Source organism: Dendropsophus ebraccatus, chromosome 11, assembly GCF_027789765.1.
Source record: "Dendropsophus ebraccatus isolate aDenEbr1 chromosome 11, aDenEbr1.pat, whole genome shotgun sequence".
Taxonomy (NCBI): Eukaryota; Metazoa; Chordata; class Amphibia; order Anura; family Hylidae; genus Dendropsophus; species Dendropsophus ebraccatus.
Genome location: NC_091464.1, coordinates 57,701,825 through 57,729,492, shown reverse-complemented (window position 1 = coordinate 57,729,492; position 27,668 = coordinate 57,701,825). Strand labels below are relative to the sequence as shown.

The following is a 27,668-nucleotide window of genomic DNA, read 5'->3' as shown; positions in this document are numbered from 1 at the left end:
CGTGTCTCTTGAACTGATCTATGCATTTGTTGGAATGGCTTAGAGGAACCTTTATATGGTGACCTGGCTTCCTATCTATCTCTAGGTCTATGATGGTACCATCTGATGGCATACACCACCTCTGTATGGATCACAGAAGAACAGGACTCTCTTTAGGAGACTCTAGCCCTTGCCAGACTTGTGTGTGGGAATGTGGCCTTGGGTTACATCATGGCTTTAAGACTTATAGCTCAAGGCAGATTTCCTGGTCCCCAGACGGATTTTCATAGAGAGTAGGGATTTCAGCCAATAGTTGGCATCTGGGCCCCATCCTCTGCATCCCTGGGGGCCCAGCCTGTAGCCCAGGGTCTGATCCAGACCGTCCCTGTCTTCTTATGGAGGATTTCATGGGCCGACCTATGGGGAATTCTGAGAAGACCCTAAGAATGTAACACAGGAGGTCTGGCTGTAGTGGATATGTGGACAGGTTGAGCTCATTTCCATGTGTTTCTCCTTTTGCATTCACTCTGCGGCTGCTTAGTCTGAACAGCGAGCAGATTGACAGCAGCAGATACTGCAAATCCACCAGATATACAGCAGCAGCTCCGTGTCACTCTCCAGGGAAGAAGAGTTAACCCTCTAGCAGCTGAGACCAGCGTAAAGTATAGGGGAGAGACTATCTATCTATCTATCTATCTATCTATCTATCTATCTATCTATCTATCTATCTATCTATCTAATATCTATCTATCTACAGTATCTATCTTTCTATCTATCTACAGTATCAATCTACAGTATCTATCTATCTATCTATCTATCTATCTAAGTGTAGTTTATTCCATAAGGTATAAAAATCAGCAAAGTTTCTGCCCCATCACGGAGTCGATCTCAAGCCATAGGCAGAAACGTTGCAGATTTTTATACCTTATGGATTAAACTACACTTGTTTTCACTTTATCTTGGGAATGCAGAGAGATTCTCTTGGACTGTTACATATTTAGAGAAACAAACAGAAGCCTCAGCTTGCAAGCACCCAGTTCAGATTTGGAAACAGCAGTGTGGCTCTTCTGTGATCTATCTATCTATCTATCTATCTATCTATCTATCTATCGCTTCCAACAAAAAAGCCACGGCACACAGGTGTGAATAGGGTGCTAGCAGTCACACCAGGATTAACAGTGTACAGGTAGTATATACTTCAAAGAAGCAGCAGCACTCACAAACTGCTCGCACATGGGATAATAAATCACTGCTTTTTAATTTTTACGCTTTGCGAGTGCTGCGACTTCTTTGAAGTCTATCTATCTATCTATCTATCTATCTATCTATCTATTCGCTATATGACCTGTGGAAACAGTTAAGTACAGTGTTCAGCTACTACTGGCAGCCCATATAGAGAATGAATGGAGCATTGACGCTGCGTTCCAAGATTGCGCCCCCCCCCCAAAGAAGTCAGACCTCCTGCAGTCTAGTTATTCTATATAATGTGTTCAAGGGATAACTTATATAGGTATTCATATAGAAATACCCATTTAAAATTTTGAAATGTTACAAGTTTTAACTAGTCAGGTGTCAAAACCGAGATCTACCGATACACATTGAACGGAGATGAGCTGCAATACCACAGACAGCCTGTAGACAGGAGTGGCACTGTTTTTGGAAGAAACTATAGCTGCGTTTTACTTTAAAACCTAATCACCCAAAATTGTACACATATTCACATGCATCTAGGCCACTATGGGTCCATATTGTACCGCCACATGTCTGATCCTCTATGCTCCATCTCATGCTGTATTAGGAGGTAGTCTCAGCAGTATAGGGCTCTGTGTGTGGCCTTAGTCTGTGTCTTGTACACCGCTGCTCATAGACTGATACAGCGAATAATCACAATACTTCCAGATAACTGCTGTCTCCTAAGACAGAAAAGGAGGGAAAAGTACGAAAGTCTCCAACAGGTGTTCTGGATCTCCGGCAGTCGCCTTAAGAAGTCCGCCATTCGTTCTGCAAGAAAACTTAGACGTCTGGCATTCTGAGGGCAGGGATAGACGTAGCGGCTGAGAACCATGCCAGCCGGTGGTTTCAGCCAATCCTTAAACCTAATGTTGATGGTCGTACAAGTTTGCATCTGGTTTTAACAAGTGAATTTCCCACAGATTTGGCACAATTTTTTTTTTCGCAGCAAATCCGTTATGTCTGCATTTACTGTATGTACCAATGTGCATGCTACAAGATGCTAGAGGTCTGGTCGCCTGGTAACCATGTGACTACACGTTTGCTTTACTGTACACATAGACAATCAGCTACGAGTATATTTACCCCTCATGTTACATAGCTAGAATAGCACATAGTCAAGTGGGGAGCAGGTTGCCTAGCAACAGCTTGACATCCAGTCTGGGTGACTACCATAACACTACATGATGCTGTGTGCATGGATGTGATTACAGAAACTCATTGGAGCAGCTGTACAATAGACTCTAATACTACCACTGTATGTGGTAGTATTACATGGTGGTGTTTGATTTGGATTTACATGGTGGCTACAGTAGTATTACATGGTGGCGGCTGCGGTAGTATTACACGGACGGGACGCTGTAGTAGCATTATGTGGGTGCAGCGGTATGATTACATGGTGACTGTGGTTGTATTACTTGGTGATGGCTGCGGTAGAATGACATGGTGGTGGCTGCGGCATGCATTTAGTAGTACAACTTGACAGCTAGGGTAGCTGCACAAGTATTACATGGTGGTGGCTGCAGCAGAATTACATAGCGGCTGCAGTAGTATTACATGGCTGCTGCAGTAGTATTACATGGTGGCTGCAGTGGTATTACATGGCGGCTGCAGTAGTATTACATGGCAGCTGCAGTAGTATTACATGGCGGCTGCAGTAGTATTACATGGTGGTGCCTGCAGTAGTATTACATAGCGGCTGCAGTAGTATTACATGGCGGCTGCAGTAGTATTATATGGTGGTGCCTGCAGTAGTATTACATGGCCGCTACTGTAGTATTACATGGCGGCTGCAGTAGTATTACATGGTGGTGGCTGCAGCAGTATTACATAGCGGCTGCAGTAGTATTACATGGCAGCTGCAGTAGTATTACATGGTGGCTGCAGTGGTATTACATGGCCGCTACTGTAGTATTACATGGTGGCTGCAGTGGTATTACATGGCAGTTGCAGTAGTATTACATGGTGGCTGCAGTATATTACATGGTGGTGCCTGCAGTAGTATTACATAACGGCTGCAGTAGTATTACATAGCGTCTGCAGTATATTACATGGCAGCTGCAGTAGTATTACATGCTGGCTGCAGTGGTATTACATGGTGGCTGCAGTATATTACATGGTGGTGCCTGCAGTAGTATTACATAACAGCTGCAGTAGTATTACATAGCGGCTGCAGTAGTATTACATGGTGGTGCCTGCAGTAGTATTACATGGCCGCTACTGTAGTATTACATGGCGGCTGCAGATGTATTAAATGGTGGTTGCAGAAGTATAACATGCCGGCTGCAATAGTATTATATGGTGGTGACTGTGGTAGTATTACATGGTGGCTGCAGAAGTATTACATGGTAGTGGCTGTAGTAGTATTACATGGTGGTGGCTGTGGTAGTATTACATTGTGGCTTAAGAAGTACAGTGATGCATTGGATTACGAGCATAATTTGTTCCAGGACCGCGCTTGTAATCCAAATCTCTCTTAAACCAAAGCAAATTTTCCCATATGGAATCATTGAAATGAAGACAAATGGTTCCACACCCCAAAAATAATGTGTTTTTTTTATTCTGAATAACAGGTAAAACAAACATTTAGAAAGCTGGATATGTCATATTACAAGTTACTACAAGTTACTGTAGAGTATAGCCAAGCAGCATGTGGTGTATAATGTATAGTAAGTGCATTAGAATGAAAAAGCAGCAGTTTGTAAATACAGTATGGGACTGTAGATCCCCATAATGCAGTAGCGTAGTACAACAGGCTAGAATAGAGAAGCAGGGCTGCTGTCAGAGATCTGTGTGGTCACATGATCACAATGGGGAAGTAGTGTGTGTTCAGCATGGACCAATCAGGTAGTGAGAATCACAGAGCTGAGCAGGAGGACAGTGTCAGAAACTTTTCTATACAGCTATGTGAATGGCTTATTGTGAGTGCAGGCAGATTATAGCAGCAGTGTGTATAGCTGAGTGTGAGTGCAGGCAGATTATAGCAGCAGTGTGTATAGCTAGGTGTAAGTGCAGGCACATTATAGCAGCAGTGTGTATAGCTGAGTGTAAGTGTAGGCACATTATAGCAGGAACAGAGAGGATGGGAAACACAAGGGCTGACAGAGACTGCTGGGAGCATGAAGGAATGAGCAGGGGGCATATGTGGGCACATAGAGGGGTTACAGCTATGGAGAGATTACCTCCACAGTCCTGTCCCCTGATGCAAGCCCCAGCCTGAAGTGGATCTTCTATGATTTAGAAAGTGAGGGAGACTTCCTGGATCAGAGTACTGTGCTGAAGACCCCGCTATACAGGCCATGCCCCTCCCCAACTTTCCCTCCCACCCAGTACAGGGAACTCTTAAACCAAAGCAATGCTTTTAAACCAAGTTACAATTTTGAAAAACTGTGAGCTCTTGATGCAAAAAGCTCTCAATCCAAGTTACTTTTAAACCAAGGTACCACTGTATTACATGGCGAATGCGGATGTTTGAAATGTCGGCTGCAGTAGTATTACATGGTGGCGACTGCAGCTGTATTACATGTGAAGACTACGGTAGTATTACATGGTGGCTGCGGTAGTATTACATGGCGGCTGCCGTAGTATTACATGGCGGCTGTGGTAGTATTACATGGTGGCTGCAGTAGTATTACATGGCGGAGGTTGCGGTAGTACTTTATGGTGGCTGTGGTAAGATTTAATGGCAGCTGCAGCAGTATTACATGGTGGAGGCTGTGGTAGTATTTTGTGGTGGCTGTGGTAAGATTTTATGGTGTCTGCAGTAGTATTACATGGCAACCATTCAGATTTCCATTCTGTTGTGGCTAATAGAGGGAGTTCCCGAATGGAGGAGCCCATCTATAATACTAGGTAAGGCATATGTATAGTGTTTGTCTTCATGAGACAACAATTTGTATGGCCCATGTTAAGGGTCGTACAGGGTGAGAGAAATGAAACTTCCCCGACTGATCTGCAAAAAGGATTGTGCTTTCTGAATTCCATCACCCAATCCTTTACTGTCTGACAGAGGAGTCAGTGGAGGGGGACAGTGGTGTCTGACAGAGGAGTTCGGAGGGGACAGTGATGTCTGACAGAGGAGTTCGGAGGGGACAGCGATGTCTGACAGAGGAGTTCGGAGGGGACAGCTGTCTGACAGGAGTCTGTAGGGGACAGTGATGTCTGACAGAGGAGTCTGGAGAGGACAGTAGTGGTGTCTGGCAGAAGAGTCTGGAGGGGACAAAGTTGTCTGGCAGAGGAGTCTGGAGAGGACAGTAGTGGTGTCTGGCAGAGGAGTCTGGAGGGGACAAAGTTGTCTGGCAGAGGAGTCTGGAGGGGACAAAGTTGTCTGGCAGAGGAGTCTGGAGGGGAAAGTAGTGTCTGGCAGAGGAGTCTGGAGGGTAAAGTAGTGTCTGGCAGAGGAGTCTGGAGGGGAAAGTAGTGTCTGGCAGAGGAGTCTGGAGGGGAAAGTAGTGTCTGGCAGAGGAGTCTGGAGGGTAAAGTAGTGTCTGGCAGAGGAGTCTGGAGGGGAAAGTAGTGTCTGGCAGAGGAGTCTGGAGGGGAAAGTAGTGCCTGGCAGAGGAATCTGTCTTGCTGAGGAGTCTGGAGTGGAAAGTGGTGTCTGGAGGGGAAAGTGGTGTCTAGCAGAGGAGTCTGGAGGGGAAAGTGGTGTCTGGCAGAGGAGTTTGGAGGGGAAAGTGGTGTCTGGCAGAGGAGTCTGAAAGGGACACTGCTGTCTGGCAGAAGAATCTGGACGGGACAGTGGTATCTGGCAGTAGCTTACTCTATGAAGAACTTTTCCATTACTTTACAAGGAGACTTAACAATCCAAAAGAAGATCACAGGGCATCATGCATAGTTTCTTTCCTTTGCCATATCTACAGCTACAGTATACCATGTATAAGCCATGAGACTGATCAGTGGTGGAAAAAGTAGATGATGATTATCACGCCATATACTTATGTCTTCAGCTGACTATTGCCTGAAAAAAAATCCAACCTGGCCATCCACATTCTTAGCAGAGAACAGTCACACAGTTACGCTTCTCTCCCTGCTCCTTCTCGTCATTGAGCGCTCAGACCTGACAGATAAAAAACTTTTGTCACGTCCTAGGAAAAGTTTTATTTCTATTTACATGTACACTTAAAGGGGAACTCCAGGTAGAGGTAATAAAATTAACCTTCTGCAGAAGCATATAGCATTACTTACCTATCTATCCCAGTTTTGTCCTCAGGTTTTTGTTCTTTATTATGTGGCTGTACTTCCTGGTTGAGCAGTTGTACATAGTACTACAGGTCCCAGAATGCAATGCTTTCCCTCAGCTGTTCATCACAGTCCCCCACCCTGCCAATTCCCCGCCCAAATCTGTTGCAGAACATCTAGGCTGTGTTCACACATTGCAATTTCATCGTGTTACTGAACTATTTGCAGTAAGTACTTTATCATTTCATTATGTTCCCACCCACACAGCACACAGTTACTACCTGTAACACCACACAGCACACTGTATTCTCTACCTGTAACACCACACAGCACACTGTATTCTCTATCTGTAACACCACACAGCGCTGTATTCTCTACCTGTAACACCACACAGCATGCTGTATTCTCTACCTGTAACACCACACAGCATGCTGTATTCTCTACCTGTAACACCACACAGCACGCTGTATTCTCTACCTGTAACACCACACAGCACACTGTATTCTCTACCTGTAACACCACACAGCACACTGTATTCTCTACCTGTATCACCACACAGCACGCTGTATTCTCTACCTGTAACACCACACAGCACGCTGTATTCTCTACCTGTAACACCACACAGCACACTGTAGTCTCTACCTGTAACACCACACAGCACGCTGTATTCTCTACCTGTAACACCACACAGCACACTGTATTCTCTACCTGTAACACCACACAGTATGCTGTATTCTCTACCTGTAACACCACACAGCACACTGTATTCTCTACCTATAACACCACACCACACGCTGTATTCTCTACCTGTAACACCACACATTACGCTGTATTCTCTACCTGTAACACCACACAGCACGCTGTATTCTCTACCTGTAACACCACACAGCACGCTGTATTCTCTACCTGTAACACCACACAGCACGCTGTAGTCTCTACCTGTAACACCACACAGCACACTATATTCTCTACCTGTAACACCACACAGCACACTGTATTCTCTACCTGTATAACCACACAGCACACTGTAGTCTCTACCTGTAACACCACACAGCACACTGTATTCTCTACCTGTAACACCACACAGTATGCTGTATTCTCTACCTGTAACACTACACAGCACGTTCTATTCTCTATCTGTAACACCACACTGTATTCTCTACCTGTAACACCACATAGCACGCTGTATTCTCTACCTGTAACACCACACATCACACTGTATTCTCTACCTGTAACACCACACAGCACGCTGCAGTCTCTACCTGTAACACCACACAGCACACTGTAGTCTCTACCTGTAACACCACACAGCACGCTGTATTCTCTACCTGTAACACCACATAGCACGCTGTATTCTTTACCTGTAACACCACACAGCACCCTGTATTCTCTACCTGTAACACCACATAGTATGCTGTATTTTCTACCTGTAACACCACATAGCATTGTATTCTCTACCTGTAACACCACACAGCACACTGTATTCTCTACTTGTAGTACCACACAGCACACTGTATTCTCTACCTGTAACACCACACACATATTATGATGGAACATCTTTTATCTTTGAGGTTGAGCCCCACAATAAGGAGTTTATCCCATATTATCTTACATGGGATATACTGCTTATGCCTTGTTTTTTGTGCAGGTAGGATCGGCAGTGCCGGCTCTGATCCTCTGTACCATTTAGCATCATTTAATTGTGTTACTGCATCATTTTTGTGTACACTCACCGGCCACTTTATTAGGTACACCTGTCCAACTGCACGTTACCACTTAATTTCTAATCAGCCAATCACATGGCGGCAACTCAGTGCATTTAGGCATGTAGACATGGTCAAGACAATCTCCTGCAGTTCAAACCGAGCATCAGTATGGGGAAGAAAGGTGATTTGAGTGCCTTTGAACGTGGCATGGTTGTTGGTGCCAGAAGGGCTGGTCTGAGTATTTCAGAAACTGCTGATCTACTGGGATTTTCAAGTACAACCATCTCTAGGGTTTACAGAGAATGGTCCGAAAAAGAAAAAACATCCAGTGAGCGGCAGTTCTGTGGGCGGAAATGCCTTGTTGATGCCAGAGGTCAGAGGAGAATGGGCAGACTGGTTCGAGCTGATAGAAAGGCAACAGTGACTCAAATAGCCAACCGTTACAACCAAGGTAGGCAGAAGAGCATCTCTGAATGCACAGTACGTCGAACTTTGAGGCAAATGGGCTACAGCAGCAGAAGACCACACCGGGTGCCACTCCTTTCAGCTAAGAACAGGAAACTGAGGCTAAAATTTGCACAAGCTCATCGAAATTGGACAGTAGAAGATTGGAAAAACGTTGCCTGGTCTGATGAGTCTCGATTTCTGCTTGAACATGACAATAAGTTCACTGTACTCAAATGGCCTCCACAGTCACCAGATCTCAATCCAATAGAGCATCTTTGGGATGTGGTGGAAAGGGAGATTCGCATCATGGATGTGCAGCCGACAAATCTGCGGCAACTGTGTGATGCCATCATGTCAATATGGACCAAAATCTCTGAGGAATGCTTCCAGCACCTTCTATGCCACGAAGAATTGAGGCAGTTCTGAAGGCAAAAGGGGGTCCAACCCGTTACTAGCATGGTGTACCTAATAAAGTGGCCTGTGAGTGTATATGCTGCAGTACTGCAATGAAACTCCAACATGTGTGAACATAGCCCTAATTTCACTGCAGACATTTGCACAATCAGTGAAGTTGCAGCAGCTGCTTCTGGCTGGTCAGAGATGGTAAATCACTCAGGGGATTGGGGGATCCAGCCAAGCCTCCTGTCACATCACATCCTGCCCTCTGTCTGCATCATCAGCCTGTGCTCAGCAAACACACACAATGTGAGACAGAGACATGGAATCTTTGTCTCCTAAGGGGGGATAGCAGAAGGAGCAGGAGACAATGTGGATTGGCACAGAGGCCATTTTTTTTCACTTCCTGGATTTTAATCAGCTACCAGTGTGGCAGAACCACACAGATATGGTAATACATTGTATAGACATCTATATAACTGTTAATGTACTTTTAATAGAAAACAAGTTTTCCTTATGTGGAGTTCCCCTTCAATTTCTTATAAGGTGACTATACACACAAGAAAGCAAATGTCTGGCTATGTCTTCCTATTACTACATTCACATGGATGTTTAGCACAGTGGAACATTTATATAATCTGAATGGCAAATGGAGGGGTATCACATCATCAGACTCTTCTAGAGGCAACTTATATCACTGAGAACAAAAGGATCCGGTAGAAAGTTAGCCCATTCTACTGAAACTGACAGGTTTGTATGCTGTTTCTTTTATGTATATGGGGGCCTTTAGGCTACAATGTCTGACAGAGTTTTAAAAAAACTTTTTACAACACTTTTTCAGAACCCTGAATTCTTGGTATATTGGGCCTTCTACAACCATCTGAGCTAAGACCTTTAAACAAATCCTTAAAAAATTTCCCAGAATATGGAAGGCCTGAAAAGTGAAGAACATTCCTGTTGGTCTAAATTTTTATGGTTCCTTTTGGAATATGCTATGTACCAGAACAGGCATGACAACCCAGTAAACACTGTGACTGAAAGAGCGCCATACAATACACGTACAGTACTCAAATAGTACACACAGTAATTATATAGTAGACACAGTACAGCTATAGAACATGCAGTACTCATATAGTACACACAGTACACATATAGTATACAAACAGTACAAATACAATACACACAGTACAGTACAAGTAGTGGTGCAAGATTTCTAGGCACTCTATAAATGACTTACTATAACACCCACACAGCATTGAAGCACTGTCAAAATAACACCATGACATTTATCCCTCTGTGCTAAAATCCTACAAAACCTTCTGCTGCAGTATACAGGAGTTTTCCTGTCACGTTTATTACTTTTCACCAGTATCGATACGTTTTGCTTTTGTATAGCACACATTATTAGAGTACAATTTTTTGTTAATCACATAAGAAATACACCAAAAGGTGAATATGTGACTGCTAAGATCCTTGGTAAGACTACTACTTTAGATTATAATGTATGCGGAGTATGGCTACACTCTCACAGTAAATGATCAGCTCCATGGGATATGCCTCGACCTGCGTAGGAAATAGAATAGTGTTGCAGGATTATCTTACAGTGCAGGTAGATATACTGTATACTAGCACAGGACTAATCCCTTAGAGACTATACAGTTTACTGCGGGCGCCCGATCAGAAGCCACAATAATGAAGAACCACTTTAAGAACCACAAACCGAAATGATTGCATTTAGTGCTGAACGCTGGAGCTAGTAATCCCAAAGCCTATAGATGGGATACACATACATACAGAACGTCAACTCAAAAAGTTTTCAAAGTCCAAAGCTTGGCCAACATTTTCCCACTCCGAAATGATAATATTTTTTAAATGTGATTCAATAGGTTGTCATACAGTCCAATGCAAGAACTAGCAAAACACACAGCCATAGTACAATGACATAACAAAGAAGAGCCCCTATGTGATGTACAGCTCTATACATGCCTCTCTGCCATTGAGGAATGGCCCGGTATAGGCTGCACGCTTACAATAAGACCTTATAGTGCACCAATGAGATTGGGGGAGGCGCTGAATCACAGCATGGCATACGTAACAGTGGAGAAGGAAAAAAATCATAAGACACAAACTGGAGGGATACATAGTGCAAGAGCTTTATGGAAGACGTATACATTCCATATAGTGTAAAAAGACTTGGCAACTTCCAAAAAGTTTAGACATCCCTCTTATGACGGCAGAATCTCACTGCAGCCATCGATACATTGTTGCCATATTTACATTCAAGTGTTCCATATATTTTGAACTGTTTATTTACATAACAACTGTTTTCACTTTTTTTTTTTTTTGCCATCACAACCAAAGAGAATTCTGTACATTTGCTAGGTGAAACCGGCGACTTTTTAAAATCACTGACTTACGATATCAAAAGTAAAGTTCAATCGAGTTCATATTTTGTCGCCATGATAAAAGACCGTTTTGGGCAAAAAAAACCAAAATGTTATGAATTGTCCAAATCTTTTTTTTTTTTTTGTTCAGTGCAAATATTCCTGGTAAAATAGTTTGCAGTGGTCTTCACGTAAAGGTAAAGCGAGCATGTACGGGCAGCGGCAGATGTCTTATTGCAACGTGTATGACCGGCGTAAGTGTCACCCATGCCATTGCTGACTGCTGGATGCAAGTGTGTGTGTGTGTGTGTGAGCACAGGAATCCAGCCGTAAGCCCCCCTCCTCCCCTCCCACAGCAAACAAGCTGCCAAAAGAAATCAGGAATGGAACTCTCTCGCTCTCCTTACCTTCTCTTCTCCTCACCACAAGGGCTGCTGCTTGAGACGCATTGGTGGAAGTGGAGAAGGGCAATAATCAGTCAATGGCCACAAGAAAGGCGACTTGGCTTGCAATCCCTGGCCCTTAGTGTTGAAGACACTAGGACAACATCAAAGCAACTTTAGGGGGGACACTTTAGGGGCCTATTGTCTGCTCCTGTTCTGATCTGCGCTTCTTGCGACTCCCCCTCTGGAAGCTAGGAGACTTGGTACAGCCCAGGCATTCATGCCAAGTAGCTTTCACACATGGAAGCTTGTCTCAAGCATTTGCTGACAAGCCACAAACAAGACATTCTCCCTCCCACTTTTTTTTCTCTTCTTCCTCCTTCCACCACCTCCCCCCTCCTCTCCTCCTCCTCCTTTCTTCTAAATGCAAACTAAAAACTCCAGTGACAGACAAACAGGGCAAGCAGAGAATGCAAGCAGGAGTCGATGCTGTGCAAGAATGGGCGCACACACGTAGTCACACGTAGATGCACACACTTACATGCACACACACATAGGGCTGCAGCTAAAGGTGGGGGGAAGGGACCGCCTGACTCTCCTTTATCCCAGCAAAATGGCAGAAGACACGATCATTGTTATGATCAAGGGCTCCTGGCTCCTGATTATGCTAAAATCCAAGAATGGGATTAGACGACCCGCCTGGTATCTCTTCCATCCAATACCAGAGCCGTCCTACCCCGCCGGACGCTGGGGAAAGTAGTTATTCATAGTTTTCAATACGACCACCAAAAGACCCCCAATGCGATACATTTTTTTACGTTTACTTTAACAAAGCGAAAATTGTAACAATGTGTTAGAATGTTCATTTTGCAATTAAATGTTTAGTATTTTTATATTTTTTGGATTTGTTGTTTATTTATTTAGTCTGGGATTCAAAATTTATGACATTTGTTTAACATTTTTTAATTGAAATTTTTTGTTTGATTCAATCTGGATTTTTCAGGCTGCTGGCAGAATTGTGATCAGTCCCTGACGGAAATTGCACAGTGTGAATCTTGGACCATTGGCTTCTTATATTAGAATGATAAAAAAATTGGTTATTGTTTTATGAGGAGTATTGACATCTATAGGATGAGAGGAAAAAAGGAGGAAGACGATGGTTTCAAAGAGCAGAAAATTGAATAATTGTGGATAAATTACATGCTGGACCTGGCTGGGGATATGGCTGAGGGACTGAAATTTTTTTTTCTGGTTTTAAGCTGCCGTATGTGGGGGAGGTGGAGGTCGCCCATGTCTCCAATGAAGAATTGTTGTATTTTATCTGTTAATCTATCTGTTAATGATTCAGCAAAATATTTAATTGGGAAATTCTGTTGATTTGATAGTTTAGAAAGTTAAAAATGTCAAAATGTATCATCTATCTATCTATCTATCTATCTATCTATCTATCTATCTATGCACAATAAGGTATACGGAAAGCAGCACTACCTCCAGGTAGTAAGGGGTGCCAGTAGATCCAAGTCTGATTCTAGGACCTTATTCACATATGCAAAGGAAAATCCACAGCACTCCCGGATTTGTGAAAAAACTTCAAACTGGTGTTTATTTCATGAGTGTTTCATCATATACAGAAATCGTGAGACCCAACGTTTCGGCGACCGTCTGCCACCATTTTCAAGCGTCTCACGATTGCTGTATATGATGAAACACTTATGAAATGAACACCAGTTTGAAGTTTTTTTTCACAAATCCGGGAGTGCTGTGGATTTTCATCTATCTATCTATCTATCTATCTATCTATCTATCTATCTATCTATCTATCAACCTTATTTAAGGTAGCACAACCAGAGTATGACACTCAGACACCACAATGGTAAGCCCAGAACTGTGTCCATTTTTCTAATCTAATGGGGTCAATATAACCAAGTATTTATTACTGGTCCTGTGACAGTGGGGTTGCAGGTCCATTCTATGGCCTCCCTTCCCTGTTTTTGCGGGGTTAGTGGTCGCTGACTGACACAGTGTTGAGTTAGTGTAGGGACTCATGTGAACCAGGGGACCTGCACATGCTACATGGGGCATTAGTGTCAGCCATAGGTGTAAGGTGCAGCAGCTCCTTTCCCTTCATGTCCGTATTTTACGTTTCTATCTTTTCTGAGTGTTAGCACTTCTCCTAGTAAGACCCATGTGACCCCAACCAGCAGGAGGCACCTGTGCACACATGACTACTACCTCCTATTTTTCCCATTCTACCTGCAGGAGCAATGGTGAATGATAAGACCATGTTTACACTTGTGTTGCTTGGTGACCTCTTTCTCTGGGTTTTGGGGGGGGGGGCCCTTGGGGATTGGTCCTATGACATTGGGGTTGCAGGGCCATTCTATGGCCTCCCTTCCCTGTTTGTGCTCGCTTTGCGGTGTTAGCGGTCGCTAACTGACACAGTGTTGAGTTAATGTAGGGACTGTGAACCAGGGGACTTGTACGTGGTACATGGGGCAATATGGTTTAATTAAATTATATACCAACATCCTGGCATCGGTTTTTAAATGTAGCCGAGAGGCATTAGTGTCAGCCATAGGTGTGAGGTGCAGCGCTCCTTTCTCTCCATGTCCGTATATAACCAAGTATCTCTCTCCCCCAAATTGTAAGAATGTAAAGAGGTCCCCCACCCCCACCAAGAGATCATCTCACCGGAGGGTTTGTCAGTAACATTTGCTATTTTCTCTCTCTCGGGTCATTAGACGTCTTTATACAGTTTTCTATCAGACTGAGGTTCCTACTCATGCTAATGTGATCCTTGGAAGGGGCCCACTTATGTCTTCAAGTGGCCCTGTCAGTATCCAAGGCATTGATGCTCGCTTGTCTCCTCTTTTATTGGGGCTCACATTGACCTCTCTGCGTTGTCTCTTTGTTATTAGACGCCTTGGTGCATTGGTTACAAGCTCCGGGTAGACAATAGGCTTTAAGACAAAGCACAGAAGTGGCTTAAATAGTTTGGTGGTTCATTAAGTTGTGCACAGATACAAGGGCCATCAGTAGCCATAGTCAGTGAGTCTATGGGTGACCAATGCCATCTATAGGATGCGGCTGTCTTCAGGGTATGGAGCCTAGTGGCCTATAGACCTTGACAGATATCATAGTAAGAGGGATATAGCTATGTTCTCCTACAACAGTGCAAGCCACAGTGTCTCTATAAAGCCAACAACTATAATACCACCATATTACATCAATCCAGTGGCGAAGCTATAGAAGCAGACCACGTGCTATGGGGCCCGTGGGGCAGGGGGGCCTGGGCCCCCCTTGGCAAAGCATGTGGCCTGCCTCCATGGTACTAATGCACTGCACCTCCAGCACTGGCACTGACAGCTCACCAGCACTCTACGTCCACCCCCTGGAAGGTGACAGATGCGACTGCTGGCATGATCCTCCGAACATACTCCAGTGCCTCCAAACCCCCTGCGTGGACCAAAGACAGCTTCCCGGCGCAGGAGCTGCTGTGACGGTCCTTCACCTCCTCTCCCTAGACATTTATAGTGCCTGGGCTGAGTGCCTCTTCACGCATGATCCACGTGAGGCATAGCCCTCCCTCCTCCACTGGACAGCTGCTCGTGCTTGCTGGAGGTGGTGGGATGCATGGGGTGATGCCCTGTCAGTGGCTGTCCGGGGTGGGGGGTGTTTTGCCACAGTATCCGATATCAGTACCAATGACAATGCTGCAGTTATAGTGCCATCCAAAGTAAGATTGATGATGGCATTAAGAGGTGGGACCACTGGTCAGTTGAAAATTGGTTGGGGGTCCACATTGAGCTCATTAACTAAACCTTGGACCACCGAAGTACCAGATGATCCTATGGGGGACCCAACCTCTGACCCATTAATGGCAAAGTATAAGATCATTCTATTTGGAGCTGATTTTAAGGGTAATCCCTTACCTTATCTATGTTTTTTTATATATGAAGAGTGGACCTTTAGAATTATGTCCTGTACTATCCACATCTGACTTTGGCACCCTCTGCATCCGACACCAGCACTATGCATAACCAAAACTGGCTCCATCCATATCTGACACCAACACCATCCACACGTGCCACTGGCACCATCCCTATTTGACACCGGCACCATCCCTATCTGACGCCCCTACCATCCCTGTCTGATGCTGTCACCAGACCCATCCTACACCAGCACCATTCATATCTGATAACTGAGCCAACCCCTATCTGACACTGACACCTTCTACATCCGGCACCATCGCCATTCACAATCCATCTACACTTGCTTCTATCTCCCCATAGAGGATGTTAATTTAATTTGGATCCTCTCAGCTCCCTATAGATCCCCATAGATCTCATTATTGCTATTTTTCCCCAGTGGAGTGTTATTTTTTTTCTTTACCTCGTCCTTCAGAGTGGACTCTAAAAATAGCAGTGCTCATCCAGTAGGAAAACTCCACCTTCCTGATAGGAGCAAAATCAATGGAACAAAAAGAAAACCAGTCAAGTGGAACTTTTTGTTTTGAGGAACTTGCGCGTGTTGAGCGACGTCTCCTCGGGGAGGTATCACAAGTGTATCCTCCTTTCTAGAAGCTTTCTCGGTAGCAGCAGAATCCTCCGGCACTGGGGGATTCCACCAGGAACTGTGAATTCCAGTGCATCGCTCCCATAAACATTTATATAACAAACATTTTTTTTTCACATCCCACTCAAGTGCCAGAAATAGAGACTGCAGAGACCCGGCACGGTGGCCGCACGCCATAGACATTGGAATACCACATATTGGATCATCTCTTTATAGATTGCATCTATTTTATATCAGGGGAAATGCAATTATTTGTGTCTGCAGCATGTCAGCCGCATCATCTGTAATCACCAGCTTTACCCATCCCTCACCTTCAATGTGGTTGTAAATCAGAGACCATTTTATTTATTTTTTTGCCTCTACTGTAATGATAATGCATATTTGTTTTCCTTTGTGAAAAAAAAAAGTTGTGTAGTCTGCCCTCTAGTGGCAGCAAGAGAATTAAGACCTGTCCTCCAAAGGAGGAATTATGTGTCTCATCACACAACATCATCTATTTCTCTCATCATCTATCTATCTATCTATCTATCTCCTATCTATCTATCTTATAAATCTTATGATAGATAGATAGATAGATAGACATAGATGAGAGAAATAGGTGATACATGTTGTGCATGTATCACCTATTTCTCTCATCCATATCTATCTATCTATCTATCTATCCATCCATCCATCCATCTATCTATCTCCCTCCTATCTATCTCTCTATCTATCTATCTATCTATCTATCTATCTATCTATCTATCTATCTATCATATATATCTTCTATCAACTCTCTCATTATAGATCAGCTTAGAAGATTATCTATCTATCATATATCTTCTATCTATCTATCTATCTATCTCATATGTTTTATCTATCTCCTATCTATCTATCTACCTATCTATCTATCTATCTATCTATCTATCTATCTATCTATCTCCTATCTACCTATCTATCTATCTATCTATCTATCTATCTATCTATCTATCTCCTATCTACCTATCTATCTATCTATCTATCTACCTATCTATCTATCTATCTATCTATCTATCTATCTATCTATCTATCTCCTATCTACCTATCTATCTATCTATCTATCTATCTATCTATCTATCATCTCTCTCTCTCTCTCTCTCTCTCTCTCTCAATATACATCAGATTAGAAGATTATTCAGGACAGGAGAGATAGTGGCTGGAGACCCCAGACTACCACTTATACTGAGATGGATGCAGCAGCCAGAACCAAATATCAAAACTAAGAGGCTGTAAAAATGAAACTAAGCATATGTTTCTTTTCTTTTAATTCTTAAATCTTAGTTTTCATTCTCACCACTAGGGCAAAAACTTAGCTGGGACTTCCGATTGTGTCTATGATGATAAGAGGAGTTTACTGTAAAGTGATCTGTACAGCATTACAGGTGACATCAGTAGATCAATAGCACCAATATAAGACAATAGCGGCTTCCTTTAGAATGACCTCTTTAAAGGTCACAGAGTAAGCTCATTTTATGTTATACATTCATCTCTGGGGAACTGTCTATTGTTGTCTATGTCCATGAGGCTTGCTATAAAGCACGTCACTAGATGCACGCAAGATGGCCGCCCCCATAACAATGTACAAATAAAATAACACAAATTACAGTCAGAGAATAGAAACAGATTAGAATAAAAGGACAAGTTTTAATATCTGACTCTAATCAGTGAAAAGAATCTAGATGACACATGCTATTTAATGGTCTTTGTAGCCTTAAAGTATGCATTATTATGCCGCATATACAGTTGCCCAGGAAGCTGAGCTATTTAGACCTATTTTAGCAAGTGAAATTACTTAAAAATTGATCGACACTTTACCACACACTGACAATATAAATAAGTCACGTAATACATTCTGCATGTTAAAATAGCACTATCCCCTAAAAACCATGCACTAAAATGTTTCTGCGCTATAGGGTGAATGACCCAAACACTCCATAGACACTCTCCTTTCCTAGGTGCAGGTGGTGTGCTCCACTATACCGCCTCTCACAATAGAGGCTAGGTCAAAGACGCCGGTCTGCTCCACTGTACTGCCTCTCACAACCTTAAAGGGGTTGTCCAGCGAAAACCTTTTTCTTTCATAACAAGTGGTGTCAGAAAGTTATATAGATTTGTCATTTACTTCTATTAAAAAAATCTCCAGGAGAATAAATTATGGGTCAAGCTGGAACAGAACAGTATGGAGTGGGATCTGACATCAGTAGTATGGATCCCAAGGGCTTTTCAATATAGTTTTTCACACCCGACAATCTCTAATGCTCAAGTTGTGTGATAAGCATTTATCTTAGGGCCATTTAGCCCCCCACCCCTCCCTGCTTTTCCCAGTTATAGGGAACCCAGAATTGAGGATACGGTATTTAGGAAATGGCACTCGGTGAAGGCGTGGCAAGCTGGAGCTTTTGCAAAAGAGGGGCATTGGATTACAACTGCCCACCTGAACGGAGTTACTGGCCCTTGCCCTTTGGGCTGGTGGCGATGTTTCCAATTAAATCATTTTCTGTGTTCTCTGCCTAATGCTAGAAGGTATGATAGACCTTTAACAGACTTTGAACAGTGTGGGTTATCTGCGTCACTCTCTATCTATTATTTATTCAGCTCTGTGCACCCCCCTGAACACCACCAGTCCCCCTTACCTGTCCAAGTGGGAGATAGATCTGGAGATGACTTTTACGGAACAGCGGAAAACTCAAAAATTTCGAGCAGATATCAAGAAACTAGTTTTAAGAACCTTTCTAGGTGGTATCGGGTCCCAACGTGGCTACATAGAATCTAAGATGTAAGTTCCTCAGGATGTAAGAGGAGTTGTGGGGAGGAGGGTACACTTATGCACACCTTTTGGAATTGTCCACGTTTAGATGGGTTTTGGAAAGAGGTGTACACCTGCCATGTTTTAATTACACCTGTCAGATATTCCGATGCGGAGTTATCGGTGCTCATTGGTCCGTCATCTGATTAATGCGGCTAAAGTATGTATTCCAATGCTATGAAAGAGTGTGGAGGCACCATCTGTGAAAATGTGGTTAAATGAGGTTGAAAAATATACAAAATGGAAGACTTCACAATTACAAGAAAACAATAATAGATTTCTAGATACTTGGTCTCCCTGATGACAATACAAGGAGTATAATGGATATATAGAGAGGAGAGGAGGGATGGAGAAGTTGGGGCGTTTTGTTGGGCGTGTGTTTTTTTTTCTGGGTTGGGGGGGGGGGGTGAGTGGGTTTATATGTCTTCATATAAATGTGTGTGTGTGGGGGTGTGTGTGGGGGGGGTTATGTATACTATGTATCTATGGAATTTTTTTATTTTTTTTATTCAGAAGATTTTATTGAAAGGTTAAATGGGGATACAGAAAGGAAGAGGGGAAGGCAACATACGGGGAGTTATCACATAGGACATGGTCACGAATACACCTGGTCATAAGCATGTTGCAGAAAACCTCCAGTAACATAATGTCTCACAGACTGACAAAGCTCGGTCAGCATAGGCAGCCCAACTAGATAGTACATGGATCTAAACGTTTAACAGTGTAATGCAACATGAGGGCCTGGCTGCAAACCTCAATATATCTGCTAAAGGGTCACTGAAGAGTAGTGTAATAGAAAACTCCGTAGCACTCTTTTCATGCAAAAATTTTTAACAGTTTATTTGACAGCGTAATGGGAACAGAGCCAGGCATATACACAATATTGGTGCAAAGAAGAAAATTGCTTATATTTAGGCGACTGGTGACGTTTCGACCCTACCAGGGTCTTTTTCAACGTCGCTGTGAAAAGAAGAGTATATACATAAGTACCTGGTCATAGTACATAGAATGAGTAAAAAGGACATCATGGAGTAATCCTTAAACAATCATGAAGCCTAGATTAATAGTGGACTTAATATACAGATGATGGATAATGGGATCACTAAGTATTAAGGAAAGGAATGGTATCACGGGGTCTGTGTAAGTGAGGATCCCTGCGGTATATATATATCTCTATGGATAGATATGCATATATCAATCAAGAAAAAATGTTGGTATACATTATGTTCATGCAGAAAATCCTGGTACTAAAGAGGAGGGGGTCTCATCTACCTGGAAAGCGGTATACAGTATATATTAGACATCTGTGTTAAAGGGATATCACATTACGGGGAATATCATGAATAATTATGCAGGTGAATACAGTCAGGGTCACTAGTCAATGAGATGTGGTGGGGAAGGAAATAGGGAAACCGGTATGGAGGGGGTATGGGGGGAATATGAGACAGGCAGGGTATGGGGATGATAGGTGAGGTCTGGGAAGTAACGTAAGGAGAGGGTATGGTCCATGGGGTAGGGAGGGTAAGGTAAGCAGAGCAGGCAAAGAGAAAGAGAGAAAGGTCGCGGTGGGAGAGATAGGAATAGAGCTGGCTCTTACCGGTAGGTAGTTGGAGCAGGAGCGCTCCTGGCGTTCTCCTGTGCGTATCAAGCGCTGTGTGCTGTCGGCCGGGCCGGCCGCGCTCTAAAAGCCCGATAACCGGAAGTGACGCGCCGGCTTATGCGTTCCACAGTGGAGCGCATCGGGCAATGACATGCTGTGAAGGGGCAGGCTCTATCGTGTCTGTCAATTGGGACACAGTGTGAGTGTATGAGGTGATATATGTGGTTGGGACCTAGATAATAGCTGTAGCATATGAAAATTTAGATGAACTCTGGAGCTGTAGCGACTAAGCATATACAAATATGGGATGGGTATTATGATAATAATATGTATGAAATCAGTCAACCTGGAATATAGGTAATTGGATAATCTGGGTAAAGAAACAGAATGAAGAAGGAAAAAGTGGAAATGGGTAGTAAGTGGGACAAACATATAGGGATCAGGGGGGGAAGGGGGGGGGGGGGGAAGGGAGGGTTGGTATGCCCCCCTCCCCTGTCCGGTCCTCCCAACCCTCCCTTCCCCCCCCCCCTTCCCCCTTCCCCCCCCTGATCCCTATATGTTTGTCCCACTTACTACCCATTTCCACTTTTTCCTTCTTCATTCTGTTTCTTTACCCAGATTATCCAATTACCTATATCCCAGGTTGACTGATTTCATACATATTATTATCATAATACCCATCCCATATTTGTATATGCTTAGTCGCTACAGCTCCAGAGTTCATCCAAATTTTCATATGCTACAGCTATTATCTAGGTCCCAACCACATATATCACCTCATACACTCACACTGTGTCCCAATTGACAGACACGATAGAGCCTGCCCCTTCACAGCATGTCATTGCCCGATGCGTTCCACTGTGGAACGCATAAGCCGGCAAACCGGAAGTGACGCGCCGGCACTTCCGGTTATCGGGCTTTTAGAGCGCGGCCGGCCCGGCCGACAGCACACAGCGCTTGATACGCACAGGAGAACGCCAGGAGCGCTCCTGCTCCAACTATCTACCGGTAAGAGCCAGCTCTATCCCTATCTCTCCCACTGCGACCTTTCTCTCTTTCTCTTTGCCTGCTCTGCTTACCTTACCCTCCCTACCCCATGGACCATACCCTCTCCTTACGTTACTTCCCAGACCTCACCTATCATCCCCATACCCTGCCTGTCTCATATTCCCCCCATACCCCCTCCATACCGGTTTCCCTATTTCCTTCCCCACCACATCTCATTGACTAGTGACCCTGACTGTATTCACCTGCATAATTATTCATGATATTCCTCGTAATGTGATATCCCTTTAACACAGATGTCTAATATATACTGTATACCGCTTTCCAGGTAGATGAGACCCCCTCCTCTTTAGTACCAGGATTTTCTGCATGAACATAATGTATACCAACATTTTTTCTTGATTGATATATGCATATCTATCCATAGAGATATATATATACCGCAGGGATCCTCACTTACACAGACCCCGTGATACCATTCCTTTCCTTAATACTTAGTGATCCCATTATCCATCATCTGTATATTAAGTCCACTATTAATCTAGGCTTCATGATTGTTTAAGGATTACTCCATGATGTCCTTTTTACTCATTCTATGTACTATGACCAGGTACTTATGTATATACTCTTCTTTTCACAGCGACGTTGAAAAAGACCCTGGTAGGGTCGAAACGTCACCAGTCGCCTAAATATAAGCAATTTTCTTCTTTGCACCAATATTGTGTATATGCCTGGCTCTGTTCCCATTACGCTGTCAAATAAACTGTTAAAAATTTTTGCATGAAAAGAGTGCTACGGAGTTTTCTATTACTATATATTGGGGTTACCAACCCGTCCGTAAGAAGCACCTACAACCTACACCCGTTGTGCACCCTTATCTCTTTCTACTGAAGAGTAGTGGACATAGATTAATCCAACAAAGAGAAGACCGGAATAGAGGAGAGAAGAAGGGGAGGAGAGCCAGCACAGCCCCAGACAGGGAGAAGAGGGGTGGCCAATAGTGAGAGTACAGGGAAAGGCCATCACCAACGTCCAGCCTCAATCTTATCCATACAATCATGGTAATTATGATTAAAAGGTAGAATGCGTAAGATAAGTAGGTGTGTCCATAAACATCATCCACTTAGACCATAGGGCTGTGGCAGAGGGAGGGGCGTGGCTATGCTCAGCCCTGAGCTCTTCCATTCTCTGAGTGTGTTGTATTTCCGCAAACCATTCAGTTATGGAAGGTGGGGTCTCTGATTTCCATTTCCTGGGGATAATGGTTCTGGCTGCTAATAAGAGAAATCTAAGAATACTTTTCTTGCATTGTGACAGAGTACCGGGGAGCATAGAAAGCAGTGCTATGGAGGGAGTGTTGGTCAAAGTCGCCCCTGAAATCTGTTGGGTTAGTGTCACAACCTTCTGCCAGAAATGAAGCAACTTGGGGCATCCCCACCAGATGTGAACCATCGTGCCCTGAGCTTGTCCACACCTCCAACACAATGCCGATACCACAGGGTATAGTGAGTGCAGTAGGGTCGGGACTCGATACCACCTTGACAATACTTTATAATTGGTTTCCTGCGCCTTACTCACCACAGAGGACTTATGGCATAGGAAGAAAGCTTTACCCCATTCCGCAGAGGTGAACGACTGGTTCAGTTCCCGTTCCCAACCAGCCTGGTACGGAAGTTTCACATCAGGCAAGGGCGCCACCAGCAAGCTATATATCAAGGATACTAGGTGGGTGGGTGCATCTGTCGCTACACACCATTCCTCAAAAGGCGTCAACTCTCTATGCAATTTGTGCGCTCTGGCTGAGGCATTATAGTAGTGCCGTAGTTGCAGATATTGCCAGCGATAAGTCTGCTGGTGCGTCGGCTCTGGGATCAAAGTTTCATAAGACAGGAGCGCTGAAGGCGCAGTCACCTGCTGAAACAAAAATCTACTATCCAGCGGCCGTTGCAAGAAATCCGTACCAAGCTGGCCCGGTGGGAAATCAGGGTTGTTGTTAATCGGCGTCAGAGGCCCATCAGGAGAGAACAGTACAGGGTGCAGACGGTGCCTTCTAAGGACAGACATGGTGATGCGTGCAATCAGGGGCATACGCCTAATGAGGGCGTTCGTCCATGCCCCCGGTCGCACCCACAATATCGTTGGGAGGGCGAAGCGGGAGAATAGATTCTCCATTTTAACCCACAGTTTGGCCGAGGAGTGGTGGAACCCGTCTAATATGCGTGTAGCAATGGCTGCAATATAATACTTATATAGATCTGGTAAGGCAAGTCCCCCATGTTCCTTAGCCAAAGTGAGTGTGGTTCTTGCAATCCTAGGGCGCTTACCCATCCATACAAAGCGGGAGAACAACTTAGTGAGGTCAGTGAAGAAAGCCCTTGGGAGTATTATGGGGATTGTCTGAAAGAGATATAAGAGGCGTGGGAGTAAATTCATCTTGATGATGTTTATGCGCCCCAGCCGCGAAAAATCCTTACGATCCCATTTAGACAAGTCTCCTTTAAGGCAAGCATACAACGGGGGGAAATTTAAGGAATAGGTCTGGGATAAATCGGCAGGGACATGTACTCCTAAATACTTAAAAGATAATAGATGTCCATGTGAAGGGGAAGCGGCTACGTAACCCTGACAGCTCAGACTGCGGAAGAGTCACATTCAAGGCCACGCTTTTTGTTAGGTTCATTTTGTAGTTGCTGACAACACTGAAGACTCTTAGGGTGGACACCAAGGCAGGCAGGGTGACCTCTGGTTGTGTCACATATAGTAATAGGTAGTCCGCAAATGCGGAACATTTAAGATGCATGTCCCCTATTTTAACCCCTGAAATGTCTGGGCACTGTCTGATGGCCTGTAGAAGATGCTCCATAATTAATACATATAACAGCGGGGACAGGGGGCATCCTTGCCTAGTCCCATTATGAATCATAAAGGGATCAGACAGCGAGCCGTTAATTCTAACCCTTGCTGTGGGATCACGGTATAGAGCTAGGATGCGGCTGAGAGTGACTGGTCCCAGTCCCAGGCCCCTCAATACTTCTTCCAAGAACATCCATCCCACCCTGTCAAAGGCCTTCTCTGCGTCCAATGAAAGCATAATGCAAGGTATATTGGTTGAACAAACATGATGGATCACAGAGAAGGTCCTTAGGGTTTTTCACGCGCTTCTCTCAGGGGGACAAAACCCACCTGATCTGGGTGGATCAAACGCCCCAGGAGTGGTGCCAAACGATTCGCCAAGAGCTTAGCAAATAGCTTCGCATCGGTATTAATTAAGGAGATTGGCCTGTAACTGGGGCAGAGGCTGGGGTCCTTCCCTTCTTTAGGTATCACAACTATGTGTGCATACATAAAGGAGGGGGGCAACGGGGAGGAGGCCGAAATATTATTAAATGCCGCCAGCATGCTCGGATTCAAGTCCGCTTGCAGTTCTTTATAGAACTTTGCCGTATAGCCATCAGGGCCCGGGCTTTTTCCTGACGGTAAGGATGAAATGGCACACTGCAATTCCTCAACAGTGAAGTCATTGTCAAGAGCCTGTAACAGGTCAGCCTCCAGACGGGGTAATTTAGTAGCGCTACATATTTGCAAGCCTCCTCCACCGTGGCTTCAGGGGCTGGGATAAGGTTATATAAGCCTGCATAGTAAGATCTGAAGGACTCTAAAATCTCAGAGGTAAATCGTCGGACAGTGCCCTCTGTGTTTTTAATGGATTGTATATATAGGGCTGCACGCTTGTCTCTAAGGGCCTAATGGCACATATATGTCTAAACCGTTTCTGTTTCTTATTAAGCAGGGAGGTAAGCTCATGGCGGACTCGTAGCAGTTCACAATATGTGTCTTCCTTTAGCGTGGCCTTATGTGCGGTCTCTAACAGGTGGAGCTCAGAAAGTAATCGTTTGAGTTTGGCAGCCGCTTCCCTTTTGAGACGCGCTCCATGCGCTATCAATATTCCTCTCAGGACACATTTAAGTGCGTCCCATTATATCTGAGGGGCCGTTGAACCCCCTGCATGATCAGTCTTAAAGTTGTTGATAGCAGCTTTGAGGTCAGCTATACATAAGAAGTCATGCAATAGGGTCTCATTTAGCCTCCAATTGTATGCCTTGCAGGGCAAATCTGGCATGGCGAGATTGCACAGCACAGGGGCGTGATCTGTTTGGAGAATGCTCCCTATGGAGGATGAGGAGACCCTAGGCAGGAGGTGATGATGTAGGAAAATGTAATCAATTCTGCTGTATTTGTTATGCGGGTTAGAGTAAAAGGAATAATCTCTATCTGCCGGATGTTGCAAGCACCAGACGTCACACAGCTGCATATCAAACAAAGCCTTGCGAATCCTGTTCAATTTATTAAAGGATAGGGAAGACACCCCTGAAGACGTGTCCACCCTAGGGTCAAGGGTCACATTAAACTCTCCGCACAAGATGATATTACCCTGCGCGTAAGCATTCAACTCATCAAGCACTCTGATTATAAAGGCAGACTGGTTCGCATTTGGTGCATATACACTGGCTATCGTGTAAGGTTGATCCGCCACCAGACAGCGAATGAATATGAACCGTGCGTCTGGGTCTGTCCTCACATCCAACACCTGGCAGGGTAATGACTTATGTATAAATTTTGCCACACCTTTGGTCTTGTTGGCGGGGTTACTACTATGGTACCAAGAGGGATAATATCTGTTATGGATGACAGGGAGGCTGGCGCTACAAAAATGTGTTTCCTGAACACATAAAATCTGTACCCTCTTTTTATGCATTGTATACAAGATCTGTGCCCTCTTCTCCGGAATATTGAGACCCTGAACATTCAGGGTGGCAATGGTTGTCAAGGCCATATCACAGGCCATCTGAGGGACTCAATATTCAACGGCAAGGGGGTGAGGCTGTGCTGGCAAGGATGAGGGAGAAAAGAGAGAAAACACAAGAAGAAGAGACAAAGAAAACAGCTCCTTAATAGAGGTAGCATTATCACTAACAGTAGCAGTGACTTGACTGCTTTTAGCAGGCGGCAAAATCCCGCCTCCATACCTATTGGGGGTAAAGACACAAAAACAAGCCTGTAATAATAGAGTACAGCAACAAGCCGACACTAAAAAATGTAAGAAACTATAACTCAACAATTGTAAGGGGGGATAAAACAGTGAAAAAAATGCTATAGGGGCAATAAGGCACCATATGTGATATCGGGCACAGATTAAAGCATTGATATATGCAATCTCACAGCCATCAACGCCAACAGCAAGTCTCAGAGCTCCGAGTCCGATCTGGATACACTTCTTCTCCGTCTTCTCGCACGTTGCGGCTGGGGTGAGAGTCGACGCCGCACACTCCCCGCTGTAGAGGAGGAGGCACTTCCCCAGGCATCAGCAGTAGGATCTTTCAGTAAGCGCTCCCACTCCAGCAACACGACATTAGGCAAATCAAAGACCGTGAGAAAGGGACCCAGGTCCTCCGGAGTGCGTAGTGTAGCAGCCGTTGCACCAAGCCGGGCTGAAAGGGCAAATGGAAAGCCCCAGCGGTATGGGATATTACGTGCTTGCAATAACGAGAGAAGTGGCTTCAGAGCTGCGCGCTGGCGCAGCGTACGTCTTGACAAGTCTGGGAATAATTGCAGTTTAGCGCCCTCAAAGTAAATTTCAGGGAGCATACGCGCCTTTCGCATAATCTCCTCTTTGATGGAATAGTAGTGCACACGGCATATAACATCGCGGGGTTTGTTGGGGTCCGTGCTTGGTGGTCGCAATGCTCTATGCGCCCGGTCGATTTCTAGCGGGGGAATCCGGCGGTCTGCACAGTAGCGAATTGAAAATGCCAGTAAGGGTAGAGAGGAGATCGGGAGTGCGCGTTGCTTCAGGAAGTCCTTTGACCCTGATGTTGTTGCACCTGTTACGGTTCTCCAAGTCATCTATTTGGGAGCAAAGGTGTTGTTGCTGAGAAGCCTGGGAAAAGACCGACAGTT

General features: G+C 44.5%; 1 protein-coding gene across 1 annotated transcript in view; it reads right to left on the bottom strand.

Annotated features, from left to right (window-relative positions):
- Positions 1 to 11,958, bottom strand: part of BCL9 (BCL9 transcription coactivator) — a 134,422-nt gene extending 122,464 nt beyond the window's left edge. Inside the window, exon 1 of the mRNA XM_069944648.1 lies at positions 11,731 to 11,958. The gene's annotated coding sequence lies outside the window, so the exon portion shown is untranslated. The remainder of the gene's footprint in view (positions 1 to 11,730) is intronic.
- Positions 11,959 to 27,668: the final 15,710 nt, after the last annotated feature.